Raw genomic sequence first — 15,516 nt, 5'->3', positions numbered from 1 at the left:
CTGATAGTCACCAAATGGGAAAGAGCAAGACCACTAATTAAATTTGACACACTTGTTCAACAAAAAGAAGCAGCAACCAGCACACTCATTCATGAGTCTGGAGAAGTAAACCAGTACTTTTCAGGACTGATCCTGCTTAATACATAATCAGTGATTTGGCCTGATATACTACTTACACTAATACTGTTATACCCTTTAGTTTTAGAAGAAAACTTCTGTTAGATGAGAAAGAAAAAATCCTTAAAGGAATGTGTTTACTAATTGACCTGCTTACAACAATTACATTATGATAAAAGCATGAATTAACAAGAAAAAAAAAACCTTATGCAACTTCTCATCGTGGCAGGTACAGGTACAAGAGCTGATACAAGATGTTCCAGTCTCAGTTTACTCAATAGGAGCTGTCACAGGCAACTGCGTGAAATCTAAAAATGGAAAATCCCCATTAAATATGGCAATTATAAAACGCATCATCCATTTTTTCACTTATTTTGTAATAAATAAATGAAACCTTTTCCTCATCTGATACTGCACTGTCTCACCTCAGAGTCCAGGCCCACTACATCCAAGTTAACACAAAGGCAGATGTAACACACAGCACAGCCAGTTTGGGCTTGAGTCCCATACAATCAAGGTGGCTGCAATAGCTTCAGTTAAACTCACGAGCTCATGGTGCTCGTCTCCCTGACAAATTCTAACTCCCCAGTGGCTTTCAATATACGCTGCTTCTACCAATTAGGGTAGAAAAAAATAGACCTATCATTGTGTATCCACCCACACAGAGAACACATTTCAGCCTGAGTAATAAAATATTCTTGAACACTTTACAAAAAGACTTAATAAAATAGTAATAATTGTATTTACTGATTTTGCTCTACTATACAAAGTTTTATCTATTGTCCTTTGCAGAAAGAAGTCTTGAAAACCTGTGCCAGAAAATCACATTTAAAATAGGCAAATGTAAATATTTTGTACCTATTACCTTTCTTCAAACATTATTTACACAGCTATTCAGTTCTTAAAGATAATATTTTCCAGTTGATTAACTATTTGCTGCTTGAGGTGAGCATCCAGGGTGCTGACTGCCCCATTTTTTGACTTCCACGACTTTACACATACTAATCAAACAAAACCAAAGTCCAGCCCAGAGACTCCAAGACACTCTTGCAAAAAAACATTTTGGTCAACAATTTATAGTTGTAGGAACACACACTAAATTTCTCTTATCAGCAAATCATGCAAAAAAACCTCCTGATTTATTAACATTCACAGAAAGGATGAAAAGGTTATTCATAGGGTTAGGCTTTAACAGACAAGATAACCGAGTATCTTCAGGTACTGCCCAATCTCGTCATTACAGAATGTAACATTAGGAGTACCCAAGACAATATAACAAAGCCCACAATACAGACTTCTAACTGTAGCAAAAATCAGCTTCTCTTAGTTTACATCTGGACTTAAAAAGTAACATCAACAACCCTGAAAAGGCAGATTTTTACTACATCTGGAATTCACTCAAGAGCTGCCAGTATTTGCTAGCACCCAGCAAGTGAGCCTTTTACAAAAAAAGAGACCAAAAAGAAAGAAATCCCTATTACTCATTTATAAATACTCATGTAGTCATCTGTATAAAAATAAAAAAGCAAACCAAAGGTACACAGAAGCAACAGCCTTTGCTTCACAGGCAAACTCCCTGGACTGTGAAGCAAGGAGAGCCTGAGGCGATGAACGGTGTGCAGAGGAGAATCCCAAACATGTACCCATCTAAGTGGAAGGTCTCTTTTGCAATATGGGTTTAAAGAGCAGTTATATTTGAAAACAGATGTTCATCACAGGTACAGCACAAGTATCTTCACATATTTCTTGAAACAGAAGGGATAGAAATCCCAGCAAGTCCTACTGAATGGCAGAAATGTATGCTCTGGGTCCCTGGAGAAGAGCTAGTGCTCAGCACATCCTCCTGAATTGGAAGCAACAGCAGAGTGGGCACAAGGACACACCTCACCTCCCCAACTCACCCTTCACTGCTTTCCACAAGTCTCTCCTCCCACCACCTCCTGCATTCCCTGAGCACTGTTGCCCTGGCACTGCTCGTGGGAGCTGTAGTGCCCCCCAGCAACAGGTGTGCCAGCAACCTCCAGGCCATCCTGGCAGTCTCCTCTCTCACAGGCCCTGTGGTTTCCACACAAGCGCACACACTGTCCTTGCCCCCCACGTGCTGATTTTCCAGCCTCCAACCTCTCCAAGTCACCCTTTTCCAGGCTGCTGCCTGGGTCTCAGCATCACTTCTAGCACAAGGGAGAAGACTTCCCATGAGGCTCTCAAACATCCACAAAGCCCTTCACCCAGCAGACCTGTACCCTGTTACAAACAGGAGTGCCTCTCTGCAGTCAAGCTGGGAACAGATCCATAGCTCTGTCCCAAAGGACATCTGCTCTCAACACAGAGGAAAAGCAACGCTCAGCACACCAACCCCCAGGGACCACCACCCACTGGGAATAAACCCAGCAGGACCTTCCTCAACAGTTCCACATGACCACTCAGGGCTTGTCACAGTTATCGAACAGCCTCTGCTACAGAAAGATCTGGAAGAGGATTGCATGGCTGTAACACAGGCACACACTCAGAGGTTTTTCTGAAACTCTTTCAAGCAAGCAGACAAGAATGAAACGGATTCCCTCATCAACTCCAGTCCTCGATGTCTCACTCCCAGTCCTGAACAAGAGATAACCTGTCTCTCCCTGGACTTCGCTCTCCCTGCTGCTCCACATGCTGTGAAACTGCTCTTGTCTTACACAGAAAGAGGGATGGTGGGAAACCAAAATTGCTGTTGATTATGGCTCTGCTCTCAAAAGGAGGCAAATAAATCTTCAGGACATGGAGAGAATACACTCTCTGAAAGCACCTGTAGGGTAATTCTGAGCTACATTATTCAGATCACCTGTAGGCCTCCAGCTGTGACCCACTTCTAGCACAACCCTGGGTGAATCCTAACGCTCTTTAAATGCTTCCCGTTGCTCTGCCAGGGAACGCAACGCTGGCCGATGGCCAGAGCCACCTCAGCATTCCCACTCCTGCCCCCACAACTCGACCCACCCAATGCTTCAGCATAAGCAAATCCACAACTCAACTCCAGTCCCGAGGGTAACTCAAGCACTTCTCTGCATGAGCATGTTTCTGAAAAGCCCAGGAGAGCACACACAGACCATCAGGAAAGAGGCATCATGACCTGGAACAAACCAGTTCCCAAGGTAGGAGTTTAACAGACGGCTGGGGGAGGAAAGGTTGCTCATGAACTGCACAGCCTGAGAGTGTGATTTCAGTTTGGCTCAAGCAGATTTAACGATGGGCTGCGAATAAAAACAGACTGTTCATCTCCAAAAGGTAATTCCGCTGTTGCCCTCCATTGCATCAACACATGAGTGCCTGTGTGGCTAGGAATGAGTCAGATTAGCTTGTTGACCCAGTTTAAACCCTCTCCTCAGAGCAGAATGGTGGATTTTCCTTTGTATTAACTTTGGTACTCATTTGAGCCTACCTTGAGTCACTGTAAGTACCTAAATCAACAGAAAATTAGCACTACAAAAGATGTTATTCTTCTACTATCTCAAACTGAGTAACCATGAACTGTCAGGAGTTACTGACAAGGCAAAGCCGGAGGAGGAGATGGAAGGAGCCTGGCAGTCGAGCTGCAAATGAAACCCGATGGGAGGAACGGAGCTCAGCACAGAGCGATAGCAGGAGGCCTAGTGACATGGGTGTCACAGCACACTTCGGGATCAGGGCAGAGCTGCGGACTGGGGGATTAACCTGCTGCTCTCCTACTAATGAACTCACTACTTACTTTTTTCGGAGCTCAGCCTTGGGAGTTTCAGGTGCTACAAGATTAAATACCTTTAAAACTTTGGGCATAGGCTAATAACATTCCTATAAATACAAAGGGGTTGAATTTATGTCCTTCACGTGCCAGTGTTACGTTTGTAAAACGATACTCCTATTTCTTTAGGAGGCAGCCAGAAAGCATGTTATTAGGATAAATAAATTATTATGTCCTTGTTAAACACCAAGATACTACAACAGTATGAATTACATGAACCAAAGAAGTCCTTTTACCCTAGAGAGACATTCTATGGTATTAAGTAAATTTTGATACAAAGCAAGAAGTTTTACTATCTAGAAAAGATTCCTTTTCCTCTTAGTAGGCTCATTTACATCAAGGGGGGGGGGGGGGGGGAAATCACACCTAGTGTTGGCAGACAACAGGGAGACAAACGTGGTAGCACAGAACTAAACCAGACAGAAGGAACGGACATTTCTTGAGGGCACAAAGCTGCACTTTCTCTTAAATAGATCCTTGGTATATCCAGTTATTCTAAAAAGGTAATGGTAAGTGGGTATTAAAAACTTCTATTTGACATCAACCTCTTCTAGGTACACCCAAGCCCCACTGTCAGAAATATCACTGCACACTGCAGGACAGCGAGGGCCCAGGTTCGTACCTCTCTCCTCTGCTTCCTAACATAACAAAGACGGTGACATTTATTAGAAACTGAAAGCTAAAGTGACATCACAAACAAGACAAACAGATTTATTTCCCCCACAAAAAAGCTTCAGGACTTCAACACACAGTCTGATTCGCACAGACTACAAACTTAAGTTTGAACCTTTGTTCAAGGCGAAAAATAAAACTAAATCAGTGAGTTCAGCAATAATGAGCTCCAGGAACAATATTTAAACATTCCTAAAGCTACCTTCACCCACAACACGAGCACCCTTCCAATAAAATCAACTAAAAATGCAAACCCCGTTGCAATTCTGTACCTTAGATGTTTTCTATTTAAAACATTTGAAAACTTACTTTCCTTAAATAAGGGGGTTTTCTTAACTTATCCAAGACAGTTTAGATATTTAATGGATTGACAAACACATCTTCTATTAATAAGAACAATAAAACACAGCTCTAAGGTGACAACTTTGTCAGCAAACCCAAACTTCCCAAAAAGAAGGCAGTGTGCTAAAAACACTTACTTAAAATCAAGTAACAAAGTAATGGCTATGCCAGAACACAATCCAGGGCTGCTCCACCTTTCACCTCCTCCTCCCACTACATACATGACGCTTCATGGCAAACAAGTGTCTTAATTCGTTCCAGGCACTTTATCAGATACTGTCAATATATTGCTTCTGTTCCTTTTCACAAGCAGTTATTAGAGCATTTAAAAGATGCATTTAGCACCAAACTAAATTAAATGTTTTCATGTTTGTGACAGAGAAAAAAAAGAAACTAACGGATAAAGTACCTTGCTACTGCAGAAGGCCTCAGAGGAACTTTGGTATCTGCCAATTCACTGTTAGAGAGAGATGAAACCACCAATTTCCCCAGCATACTGCTAAATTTTTAAACCACAGATACAAATTAAACATGGAAGAGTACTTAAACAAGAACATCAACACCACTGCACATAGAGTACGAAAAAAGTCTGCATAAAAATAAGCCAGAAGCTTCACCAGTAACCTTTGCCTACTGAAGAAGTGGTGTAACAGCATAGTTATCTCTGCCAGTTTATAACTCTCCAAATTCCTAAGTAATTTTCCACTCATTTAAGTCAATCGCCTTAAGTACTTCCACTGGGAGGCAGACTCTGCTTTCCATCCGAATCCAAGAGACTCACCAGAATGGTTTCATGTGCTGTTTTCTACTACAAAACACAGCCTAAGATCAGTTCTGCAATTTCTGGGAAATCCGAAATGCTAAGGCATGAACATTTCTGGCTTGTTTGTTTCTTAGAAAACAAAACAAAAATAGACGGTCTGCTGCCATACATTCAGTGTGGTTTGTACCGTATCTCAGTCATGTATTCATTAGATCAGAACAACAACAAAAAAATCTAACAAAACAATCCCACACATTTTTAACTGTAAAGGTGCTTCAGTATTTTTTTCTCCAGCAGAAGCTATGCACGCAGAAAATTGTTCTCATGTACTTCTAGATGAATTTGAGTTCATGTAGTACTACAGTAAAAATTATTACCCATTATCCTATATTCATTTTTCAAAAACTACCAGGTGGCCAGGTCCAAAATCTGGTAAGCCTGTATATTTATGTTGTCTTTGCCTTCTTTCTTTAACATTTCTTCTCTATTTGATGGGCTTTTGGTAGGGATAACTGTTGTCCCTGATGCTGGCTCATTACCTGGTGTGCAGTGTCAATTCACACACCAAGACAAGATGTTTTATTTCTTTATTCTAATTTGCACAAAGTAGGGATCTAGGTGTAACCCCACAAAGTCAGCAAAACTTTACACTAGTTACACATTTTAACAAAGGTATCAGTGTTCCTTGGTTACAAATTAAACAGCTTTTTCGCTAATTAGTACTCAAATTCAATGGTTATCTCTCTCACTACTCCTGCTAATTAGTCCACATGCACAGCTCTTCTCACATTAGAGTCAGGGGTCTGTTTTGAGCAGGTGGTCAATGGGCTGGTGGCCATGACCCCCCTGCCAGAATCACCTTTCTCCAGTTACCATTCAGTCCTGCTGATTTCATTCCTGGTGGCTCTGGTTCAGACAGCCCTTTCATCTTGGGATTGTGTTCCCCTTTCTTTAAAGCAGAAGATTAGCCAAGTCTACAAGTCTCTACAGGTTTCAAAATGCAATTGCTTAATCATAACTGCCTACCTATAGCTACTGATTAACATCAAAACAACTGCACAGTTTGGTTCAAATCTTGAGGGACCTGACAACCTTACACCAGAAGCTCCTGAAAACAAGCAGCAGATGAATACACTCAGGTAACAACGCAGATCTGAGAGAACAGAATGAAGATAGAGATTTCACAAGAAAAAGTGTGAAAAATTCTAAGTCTTTACACAAATTTCTCACAAGAAAAATATCAGCCAGATGAACAATACATATAAGAGAAATTTTACAACACATTTCAAAGCAAGAAGCATACCCACAGCATGATCTAAGCTATCAAAGTGATAAAGTGGGATGTTTCACCATTTAATTTGAAAGGCTAAGCTAGTGACATTTTCAATACACTTTCTCTTTTGAAGGATAAATACATTCTCAGGTTCCAATTACTTGGGGTTTTGCTAGGTTTGGTTTGTTGGGTTTATTTAAAACATCATTATTGTGTCCAGTCATCTACAGCAATTTACTATCAAAATAAATGTAATGAAGAAGCTCCCACAAGAATATCTGCTTTTCTCACACCCCATGCTTTCCACTGTGGTGGCTGAAACTCCAGAATAGGAAAAATCCCTCTCCTCTGGCCTGCAATGGAAGTCACAAGTCCTTTGGAAAGGATCACTACCTTATTAAGGAAAGACTACTGCTCCCAACCCATGTGCATGGTTCAGATTGTGTTATCTAACATTCACTCTTGGTATAATGAAGAGATCCCCCTCAAGCCCCACAGCAGAAGAACAACAGGAATGCAATTTATAAAAATCACAGCCCTACGAAGTCCTGCCTCAGGCCAACACCCACACAAGATTCACTGGGAGTTTCAGAGTTTGTAGGCTGAACCTCTCTGTAAGGACTAAGCAAGATATATTGAAAGCAGTGCTTCACTCCAGCAACTATATAAATGCAGAAAGTATCCTGTGGAGCTTTTGCTGAGCACAAATACAAAGAGAGAAATGAAACTTGCTCAAAGTTCTGGGAATATGCAATTTTCACTTTTGGTAACTTTGCCACAGGTTATAAACCTTTTCTCAAAAACAGTCATCTGTTTTTAGATTGCTCACACTGGTGTCTGTGAAACCCCATATCCTAAACACCCAGGTTTACAGATGACTACACTTGACTCTTAAGCTGGTTTAACAGCAATACTTCGCTTAAGATTCAGGGTATGTATCCAAATACAACTATTGTCCTGCAATGGCCAGAAACTACCTCCCTCCTAGTATATTTTAGGACCTAATGCTAAAAAATTACTTCACTTATTTAACTCCAGATTTCAAAAAACTCCAACTAAACAAAACCAATTTATAAGACACCAGGAATGCTGCACACACAATCAGTAGAAATAGGACTTCAGCAAATATTTCCTATGGATGCAAACTTGACACCATAAACACCAAGTTGCCAAAAGGAACTGGAAAGCCTGGAAACCATGGCAAAACCATTGACCAATTAAGCACTTGATGAAATCTGGGGAAGACTACCAGAGAAGATTTTAGCTGTTGATGCTTCAACCTCACTCCTCCATGTATTTATGGATAGGCAGCACACTTCACACTCAACAATTTGGGGGGTGACTGATGGGAAGTCACACAAAAGGCTGAGCTACAGAAAGACAGGTAGGCTGTTTCTCTGCAAACTACTTTGTACAGTTTTTATTTCTCTTGGCTGCTCTGAAGGTCCAGGGACAGTGGGGAATAGGACATTACAAAAGAAAGAAACAGCCAAGGAAAAAGATTTCGAATTCAGTGTTTTCCTAAACAGCTACTTGAGCTAGGTTTTATATCTATACTGCTTGGGGAAAAATTACTCTTCTGTTCAAAATCCAGCACTATAATTTATTTAAGCATGGCATAAAGAAGTCTTCCTTGCTCATTTGAGTCATCATTCTATTTTCTAGCTTTAGAAGTAACAGAATATCAGGACAACCTCTCTCCTCCATCACACTGGAACAAACATCCTTTTCTCTCTTATTCTTCTTCTGTAAGCAAAGCAAGACAGGATCAGTCATGAACATGCTCAACAATTGCATAACTTGAAGCAAACATGAAACAAGCTCTCATTAAATTAGAAGCCATTTTATTCTCTGAGAAGAAGCATTACAGAAGTGTGGTTCTCAGCTCCAAGTCCTTATGCGTCACCCTTAAATATAAAACTTACAAACACAGGTGTTGAAAATCAGAGGGCAATATCCAGTGCCCACAGATATGTTCTGGATGGGATGAAGGTGAGGAAGTAACTACTACATCCTCGCAGGAGATCATTTGAGTCAGTAGCTCAGAATCAGTACACAAATACTGTGTAAGTAGATGGAGATTTTGGTAGAAGGGACTCCTGTTTTTCTCTTCAGGGAAATCAAGCACACCCTTAGACTATGATTGTGTAAACACGACCAAAGCTGAGGTACGTGGCTGGGTAGAGCCTTCACTGCTAAGTTTCAAGAACACTGGCCTTTTTTAAAAAGAAAGGTGCCATAGGTACCAACTTCATTTGTAGGAATTTTGTGAATATTCGCAGGCAAAATTATTTTGTCTGTCATATACAGATGTCAGCATTAGATTAATACAATTTGACAAGTCGAAGTCCAGAATAGACTATTAAGTATTTCTAGAAGAATAATATAGATATTTCATCTGCTTCATGAGCTGCTAACATTTCAAACGCCAAGTGAAATACATCTTGCTTTTCAAAAAAAAAAAATCCCCCAAAGTATCATGAAATATTAAGCTAATGATGTAATTAAAATAGAGGCAGTTTCAATCACCGTATTCTTAGAATGTGGTATCTAAGATGTATACACATCTACAGACACACAAAAAACCAAGTCAGGGTAGCAGATGTCTCAGTCCTTTCACAACCTGGACCTGGCCACAACTGCACTTGTGACTGTGTAACACAGGATTTGGGCAGAAGATTAACTTTTTCTTAACTATTATTGATGTTATTAGTAAATTACAGATTTAAATTTTTTTGAGTGTCTATTTTACTTAGCCTTCCTGATCAAAAACCCTCATCCCACCTTCCAACACTTGCTAACAGCCTTGGCTTGGTGATCTGGACATTCACACATGAGCTCACAGCCCTACACCTACAGGGAAGTGGATTTGTACCTTGTTCTTGAAAGTACTGGATGTTACCAGGTTAAGCCTTTTGTGCAGATCGTAAGAGAAGCAGGTAAGAATCTCCATAAGCATCTTCCCCCTCAAGAAAGGGGAAAAAATAAAATCTACACAGTTTTCAGCACAGCAGAATTGGAAAATGTTTTCTAAGCATCTCAAAGTTATCCATTAGGAAAAGCACTTCTCTATTCACAGTTTCTCTAGAACAATACAGCACAGCAGTACTTCATCAGGACAATTAAACTGCAGCTGTAAATGCATGGAAAGTCCTGTTACCAGGGCTTGACAAGTCATTTGTGGACTTACTGCTGGAACAGACCAAACCCAGTTTGCCACATAGATCACCAAGCTTCCTGCCCGAGCACGCCTGGGACAGCTGCCTCCCCTGTGTGCCTGCTGCTTTTAACCTCTCTTCAGCACTCACAAAAATTCTGACAAAATCTGCAGACACAAAAAAGCAGATGTTTCTCTACATAACCACTTAAATCCTCCTGCAAACCATCATCTCCTGTTTATTCTGTTCCCTTCTGCCTTTCTTCATACCCATGTACTTAAAACCAACTACAGATACCTTTTTACCAAACACAAATCACCAACTCATCTAAATTCTAAAAGTTAATTGTAGATACTCCACTTTCCAGTTTTTCATGGGTTCTCATAGAATGAGCTCATAAACATTGATTTTAATAATGGTTTAGTGAAACAACTGCAGACCACACTCCACTGTTTCACAGACTATCTTATCATACTGTCTTAAAACTTTGGTATTAATTTTTCTGTGCATCTGATCCAATATGTCACCATGGACACTGATGGCTCACATGGCACTAATTGCTCATGAAGTAAAGCACCCATGCAAAACCTTCCTGTGAATGGCCAAGGTTTCCCACATGTCTGAGCAGCCAACCTGAACAAAATGAGGTTCCATACCTTGTCCGGGAAAGCAGTAAGGGAAAGGCAGAAGTCTTGCCTTTAAAGATGCAGAAAAAGTGTTTTTACATAGTTTTCATATCCTTATGAATTTATCACAGGAGAGAATGTTCTACAGACAGGAATTTAACACAGCAAATAGATGGGGAACTGAACCTGGCAGTACTGTATTAGTGCCATTCTGCTGCTTCAGCAAGTCACTTCTAATCTTTATTATCTATTTTCCCCTTCCAGGTCTCATACTAGCTTCATCTAGTAGATACAAGCATTCAAGATAAGGATATTTACACAGCTCCTAAAAAACAAAGCACTAAATTTCCAATTTTATAGTGCAATGGGAGAAGGTTTGCACTTTGTTCTTGTTGTTTTCACTATCAACAGTGAAAATCCTTAAATCAGTAATTTCAATAATCTTATCTTCCCTGCTTTTCAGGAAACTTACTGGACTGAAAAGCCAGCTTGTCCCATTTCAGATAACATAATTACCTAGCACATTTTTGTAATTAACAAGGCTCATGAGCACTGAAGGAAAGATGACTTCCCAATGCACAGGTGGTGACAAATTACCACCTCCTCCTCCAGGATTACAGACACCTTAAGTCATCACCTTGACTTCCCATGAGCTGCAGGCTCACTTAAGGAACAAGACAACACGTGGGTGAGAATTCCCTCCCAAGGACCACTAAAAGACTCTTGCAAGTTTTGAATTGATTGATTCAAACCATTTTGAATTTTGAACAACTTTAATCGATTCAGAAGGCAATACAGAATAAGATTTGAGTTTCTTTCAGAGTTGCACTTTTTCCCTGCCCCACACTTCGGAACAGCCGTTCAGGTGTGTTTTGGATATGGCCTTGTCCACGTGATTTCCTTCAACAGACTCAAAATCATTAGATCCCAAACTGTATCTTGCAGCTGCGTACTGAATCTTTTGAGAGCCCTCCAGGCTTTACTACATGGCAAGCCCTGATGTAGACCAGGCCCTCAGGATGAAGAGCAGGTTCTTCCAACTCCAACTGCATAATTAAGCAAATAAAGTCCTGCCATTTGAGAGCTGCTTAGGATTGGCTTGAGTGCTTGCTATACTGCTCCAAGTCTGATGCATAAACCTGAACTGCCAGACCACATGCAGCCCTAAATAAGCTGGCTCACAACCTTCCACTGCAACTGCTCTGTTGGCAGAAACTAGATAGAGCCATGGGATAATTCAGGTGGAAAAGGACATCGGGGGACTCTGGTTGAACCTCAAGCTCAAAGCAGGATCAGCTGTGAAATAACACCTGCTTTCTCAGGGCTTTGTCCAGCTGGACTTTGAAAATTTCCACAGAAGGAATCTGCACAAGTGCTCTGGGCTACCAAGTCCCACCACTTGACACACCTCAGGGCGAAAAATGCCTTATAAACACAGGCCTCTGTGACTTCAATCCACACCTGCTGTCTCTTGTCCTCCCACCACGCACCACTGTGAAGAACTTGGCTTCACTCTCTTGAAAACCTTCACACAGGTGCTGGAAGGGCCCCCCAAGCCTTTTCTTCTCCAGGCTCAACAACAGGCACAGCTCCTCTACTTCTCCTCACAAAGCAAAAGCTTGCAACTCAAGCCAATCTTGGCAGCTGTCCACCGAACTCACTCCAGTTTATCGACATTTCCTTTGTCCCAGGGAGGGGAGCACAACTGGATGCTGTATTCTGGACGCAGCCTAACGAGTGCCAAATGGAATGGGATAATTGCCTCACTTCGCCTACTGGCTGTGCTCCTGTTAATATGGGGCATAGGCTGCCCCATGCTCAGCTCGCTGTCCACCATGACCCCCAGAGTCTTCTTAGCTGAGCTGCCCCCAGAACAGGCTGTGCTGGTGGAGGGGGTCAGTCCTGACAGGGAGTGAGCCAGGAAGCCCTGACCCTTAAGGAGCTGCTTAAATGGTAAATTTGCTTAGTAATCGGCAGCAGATGAAATGGATAGAAATTGAAGCCAAGTCTTCTTAGTGTTAATACACCTTACTTAGTAGTACTAAGTCGCATCTTAGGGCCATATTCAGATGGCCTAAATTCCACATAAATCCTTCTGCCTCCTATTTCTTATTAGCTGGCTTTCAGGCAGCTCCCCGCTCAGTGTCTTATGTAAATTCTCTGAATTGCTCTTCAAAACCACCTAGAATTCTCCATTGACTGAGAAAAGGGGCTTCAGTGGAATTCAGACCACCTGAACCTAGTGTTTAGGTCCAGTAACACTGCAGCATCAGACTAAATTATTTCTTTAGATTTGCCACGATGGTAGTAAGTAGCAGTTGGTTGCAAAGACAGGTTTAGTTACTCTTCCACTGAAACAAATACTTTAAAAGAAAATATAGACTACTAAACAATTCAGGACTCAATTCTTCCTTCTACTTTCTGGAAATTTACTCCATAGCTGAATCTCCTTTAACAAGAATGCTTTATCCATAGGTCTTTTGAACTTTGTCCTGAGCCATGTGTGATGTTTGTTCCAGAAGTCTTGACAATCGAATGAAAAAAATTGGGTCTTTAGTATGACTCAATGGCTCAAACCATTCACTGGTCTACAGAAAGGAAGAATAAAAGCCCTACAATCAGCACTGAATGGGAGCTGGGGAAATCAATGGCTTAAATGCTCAGCAGTTCAGCAAAAGCACACCATGCTTTAAGTCAAACATGAAGACATTTCCTCTAGTTCTTCAAAGAGTAACAGTTTTCCAAAAAATACCATTCTGATTTTTCTAGGTTTCTGGCTAAACCACATCTCTTGATTTGAGAAGTTATTTCTTACAGGCATTATGGTTTTGTAAGTGCCATAAAGGAGAAGTTATTTACACCAGCGAACTCAGTCCAACAGGCCCTAGTCAGTGTTCTTACATAATCAGGATCCTCCAAGCAAGAGAGATGGAGCACAGAAGATGGGAACCACCCATAAACACTTCTGAAAAGTGGAACCAGCTTCTACACACCACAGTCCTGACACCTCTTTTTAGGGCATTAATAGTGCTTTTGTCAAAGTTCCACAGCACTCAGGTGCACAGGTATGGAGAGTCTACTCCTTGTCCACAGCTGTAAGCCACAGCTCTCTCAAAATATCCCAGTTCTGTGAAACATAAAGAATAAAACTGAGGCTGAAATTTATTACCTTCATCCTTACTTTGAGTGGAATAGGACACTTGAAGATAGCACAACGTTCAGAACCAAGCGCCAGCTTATTGCAGGTCAAATAGACTACTGTAGAATTAAGTCAGTAAGTTTGTTCCCCCCTCTGAAGGATTCTGTATCCATGAGTAAGAACCCTGTTTTCCTGACCAGCCAAGAGGGACCAGATCCATACCACAGGCTGACTTCATTATGAGTTTCAAAAATTTTCACCACACAGATCAGCAGCTCCATCAGACTGACTCAAGTTTGTCAGCCAGCCATCAACACTGAACATACAAATGTTAAACATGAACCTACCTCCCATTTCTAGGGACCAACAATAACAAGCATGCTGAACAACTACAACGAAAATTAGATCTGTAAGTCACATTGTTTGGTTTCAGCCATTCCTGAGGCATAAATCTACAGGTCAAGAAGGAATTACCAAGCTTAAAAATGTCTTTCCTTAACTTTTCAGAGCACACAGAACAAATAGTATGAGAAGTGCTGCAAACAGTTATGAATATAAAGTCTTATGAATGCACCCAGATCATTACCTTCCTCTCAGGATACAGTTAAGACCTGATAACACATCTATTAATTCATACTTCTGCTTTTTAGCCCCAGGAAATAAAAGTCATAAGCTACAGTGAATTTTTGCACAATGAGATGACAATCCACTCTGGAGAAAGAATGTATCAAGAGCAGAATGTAACCAGTCAAAAATCACATTAAGGCTTTTTCACAGGCCAAAAAAAAAAAGCCATACTCTAGAATCTGATACTCCTAAACAAAATGCAGTATGTCATTTTAAAAGATTACATACCAGCTGCTTAAATGCTTGGGGAGGGAGGGGGGCTCCTTTCTTCAGTAAGGCAAAAAAAATGTAGCAGTGGTCATAAACTAACAAACAAATATTTTTATTCTGCCACTGCCCTTATTTTTCTGCAGGTTACTGGTTTCTTACTTCCCAGGGATTCTGTATGAGTCCCAAACACGGAATTTCATGCTATTTATGGAACTATCTGTAGTAGTATTTTAAGGCTTACTGCTCTCCCTGCGAGTGAAGGATGCTATCCTTCCCGGTCGAATCCTGGAAGGGAACGCACCCCAGCACTAAATCCAGTATCACACCCCTGGAAAACAGATCGGCAATCCTGAAACGAGACTAGAAATCCCGGCCCGCTTCTCCTCCGGCCCTGCCGGTCCCGCATCACCCGCGCTCACCGACCATGAGCCGCACGCCGAGACCACGGGGCCGCGGTCGGTCCCGGAGCCCGCACCGGGGACACGGCGGTGACACGGCACGCGGGGGGGACAAGGCACACGGCGTGTCACCACCCCCGCCGCACCGGGCACCTGCCTCACGCCGCGCTCCCGCCACCCCCTCGGACGCCAGAGCCCAAACACAAAGCAAAGCAGAAGGAAAAACGCGTCTGTTACCGACTGTTACCTCGATAATTACCCGGAGCGCCGCTCCCGCGGGGGCAGCGCCGGTGCGCAGCCGCCGGCCCCGCCGGCAGCCGGGCCCGTGGCAGCTCCGCCGGGCCGCTTCAGCACCCCCGCGGCCCGGATGGCCGCCGCACTCGCCCCCGCGGAGGCGGCGAGAGGCCCGGCGGGGCACCGCAACACCGCGC

General features: G+C 42.2%; 1 protein-coding gene across 5 annotated transcripts in view; it reads right to left on the bottom strand.

The window, feature by feature from the left end:
* The window catches only part of ACSL3 (acyl-CoA synthetase long chain family member 3), a 51,869-nt gene that overhangs the window by 36,113 nt on the left and 240 nt on the right, over positions 1–15,516 (bottom strand). For 3 of the 5 annotated variants that reach the window (XM_048314242.1, XM_048314238.1, XM_048314239.1), the window contains exon 2: positions 322–425. The exons of the other annotated variants lie outside the window; for them this stretch is intronic. The gene's annotated coding sequence lies outside the window, so the exon portion shown is untranslated. The remainder of the gene's footprint in view (positions 1–321; positions 426–15,516) is intronic. 5 annotated transcript variants of the gene reach the window in all.

Source organism: Corvus hawaiiensis, chromosome 10 (genome assembly GCF_020740725.1).
Source record: "Corvus hawaiiensis isolate bCorHaw1 chromosome 10, bCorHaw1.pri.cur, whole genome shotgun sequence".
In the NCBI taxonomy this organism is placed as follows: domain Eukaryota; kingdom Metazoa; phylum Chordata; class Aves; order Passeriformes; family Corvidae; genus Corvus; species Corvus hawaiiensis.
Note: the sequence above shows the minus strand (reverse complement) of the source record. Positions and strands in the feature narration are given on the sequence as shown.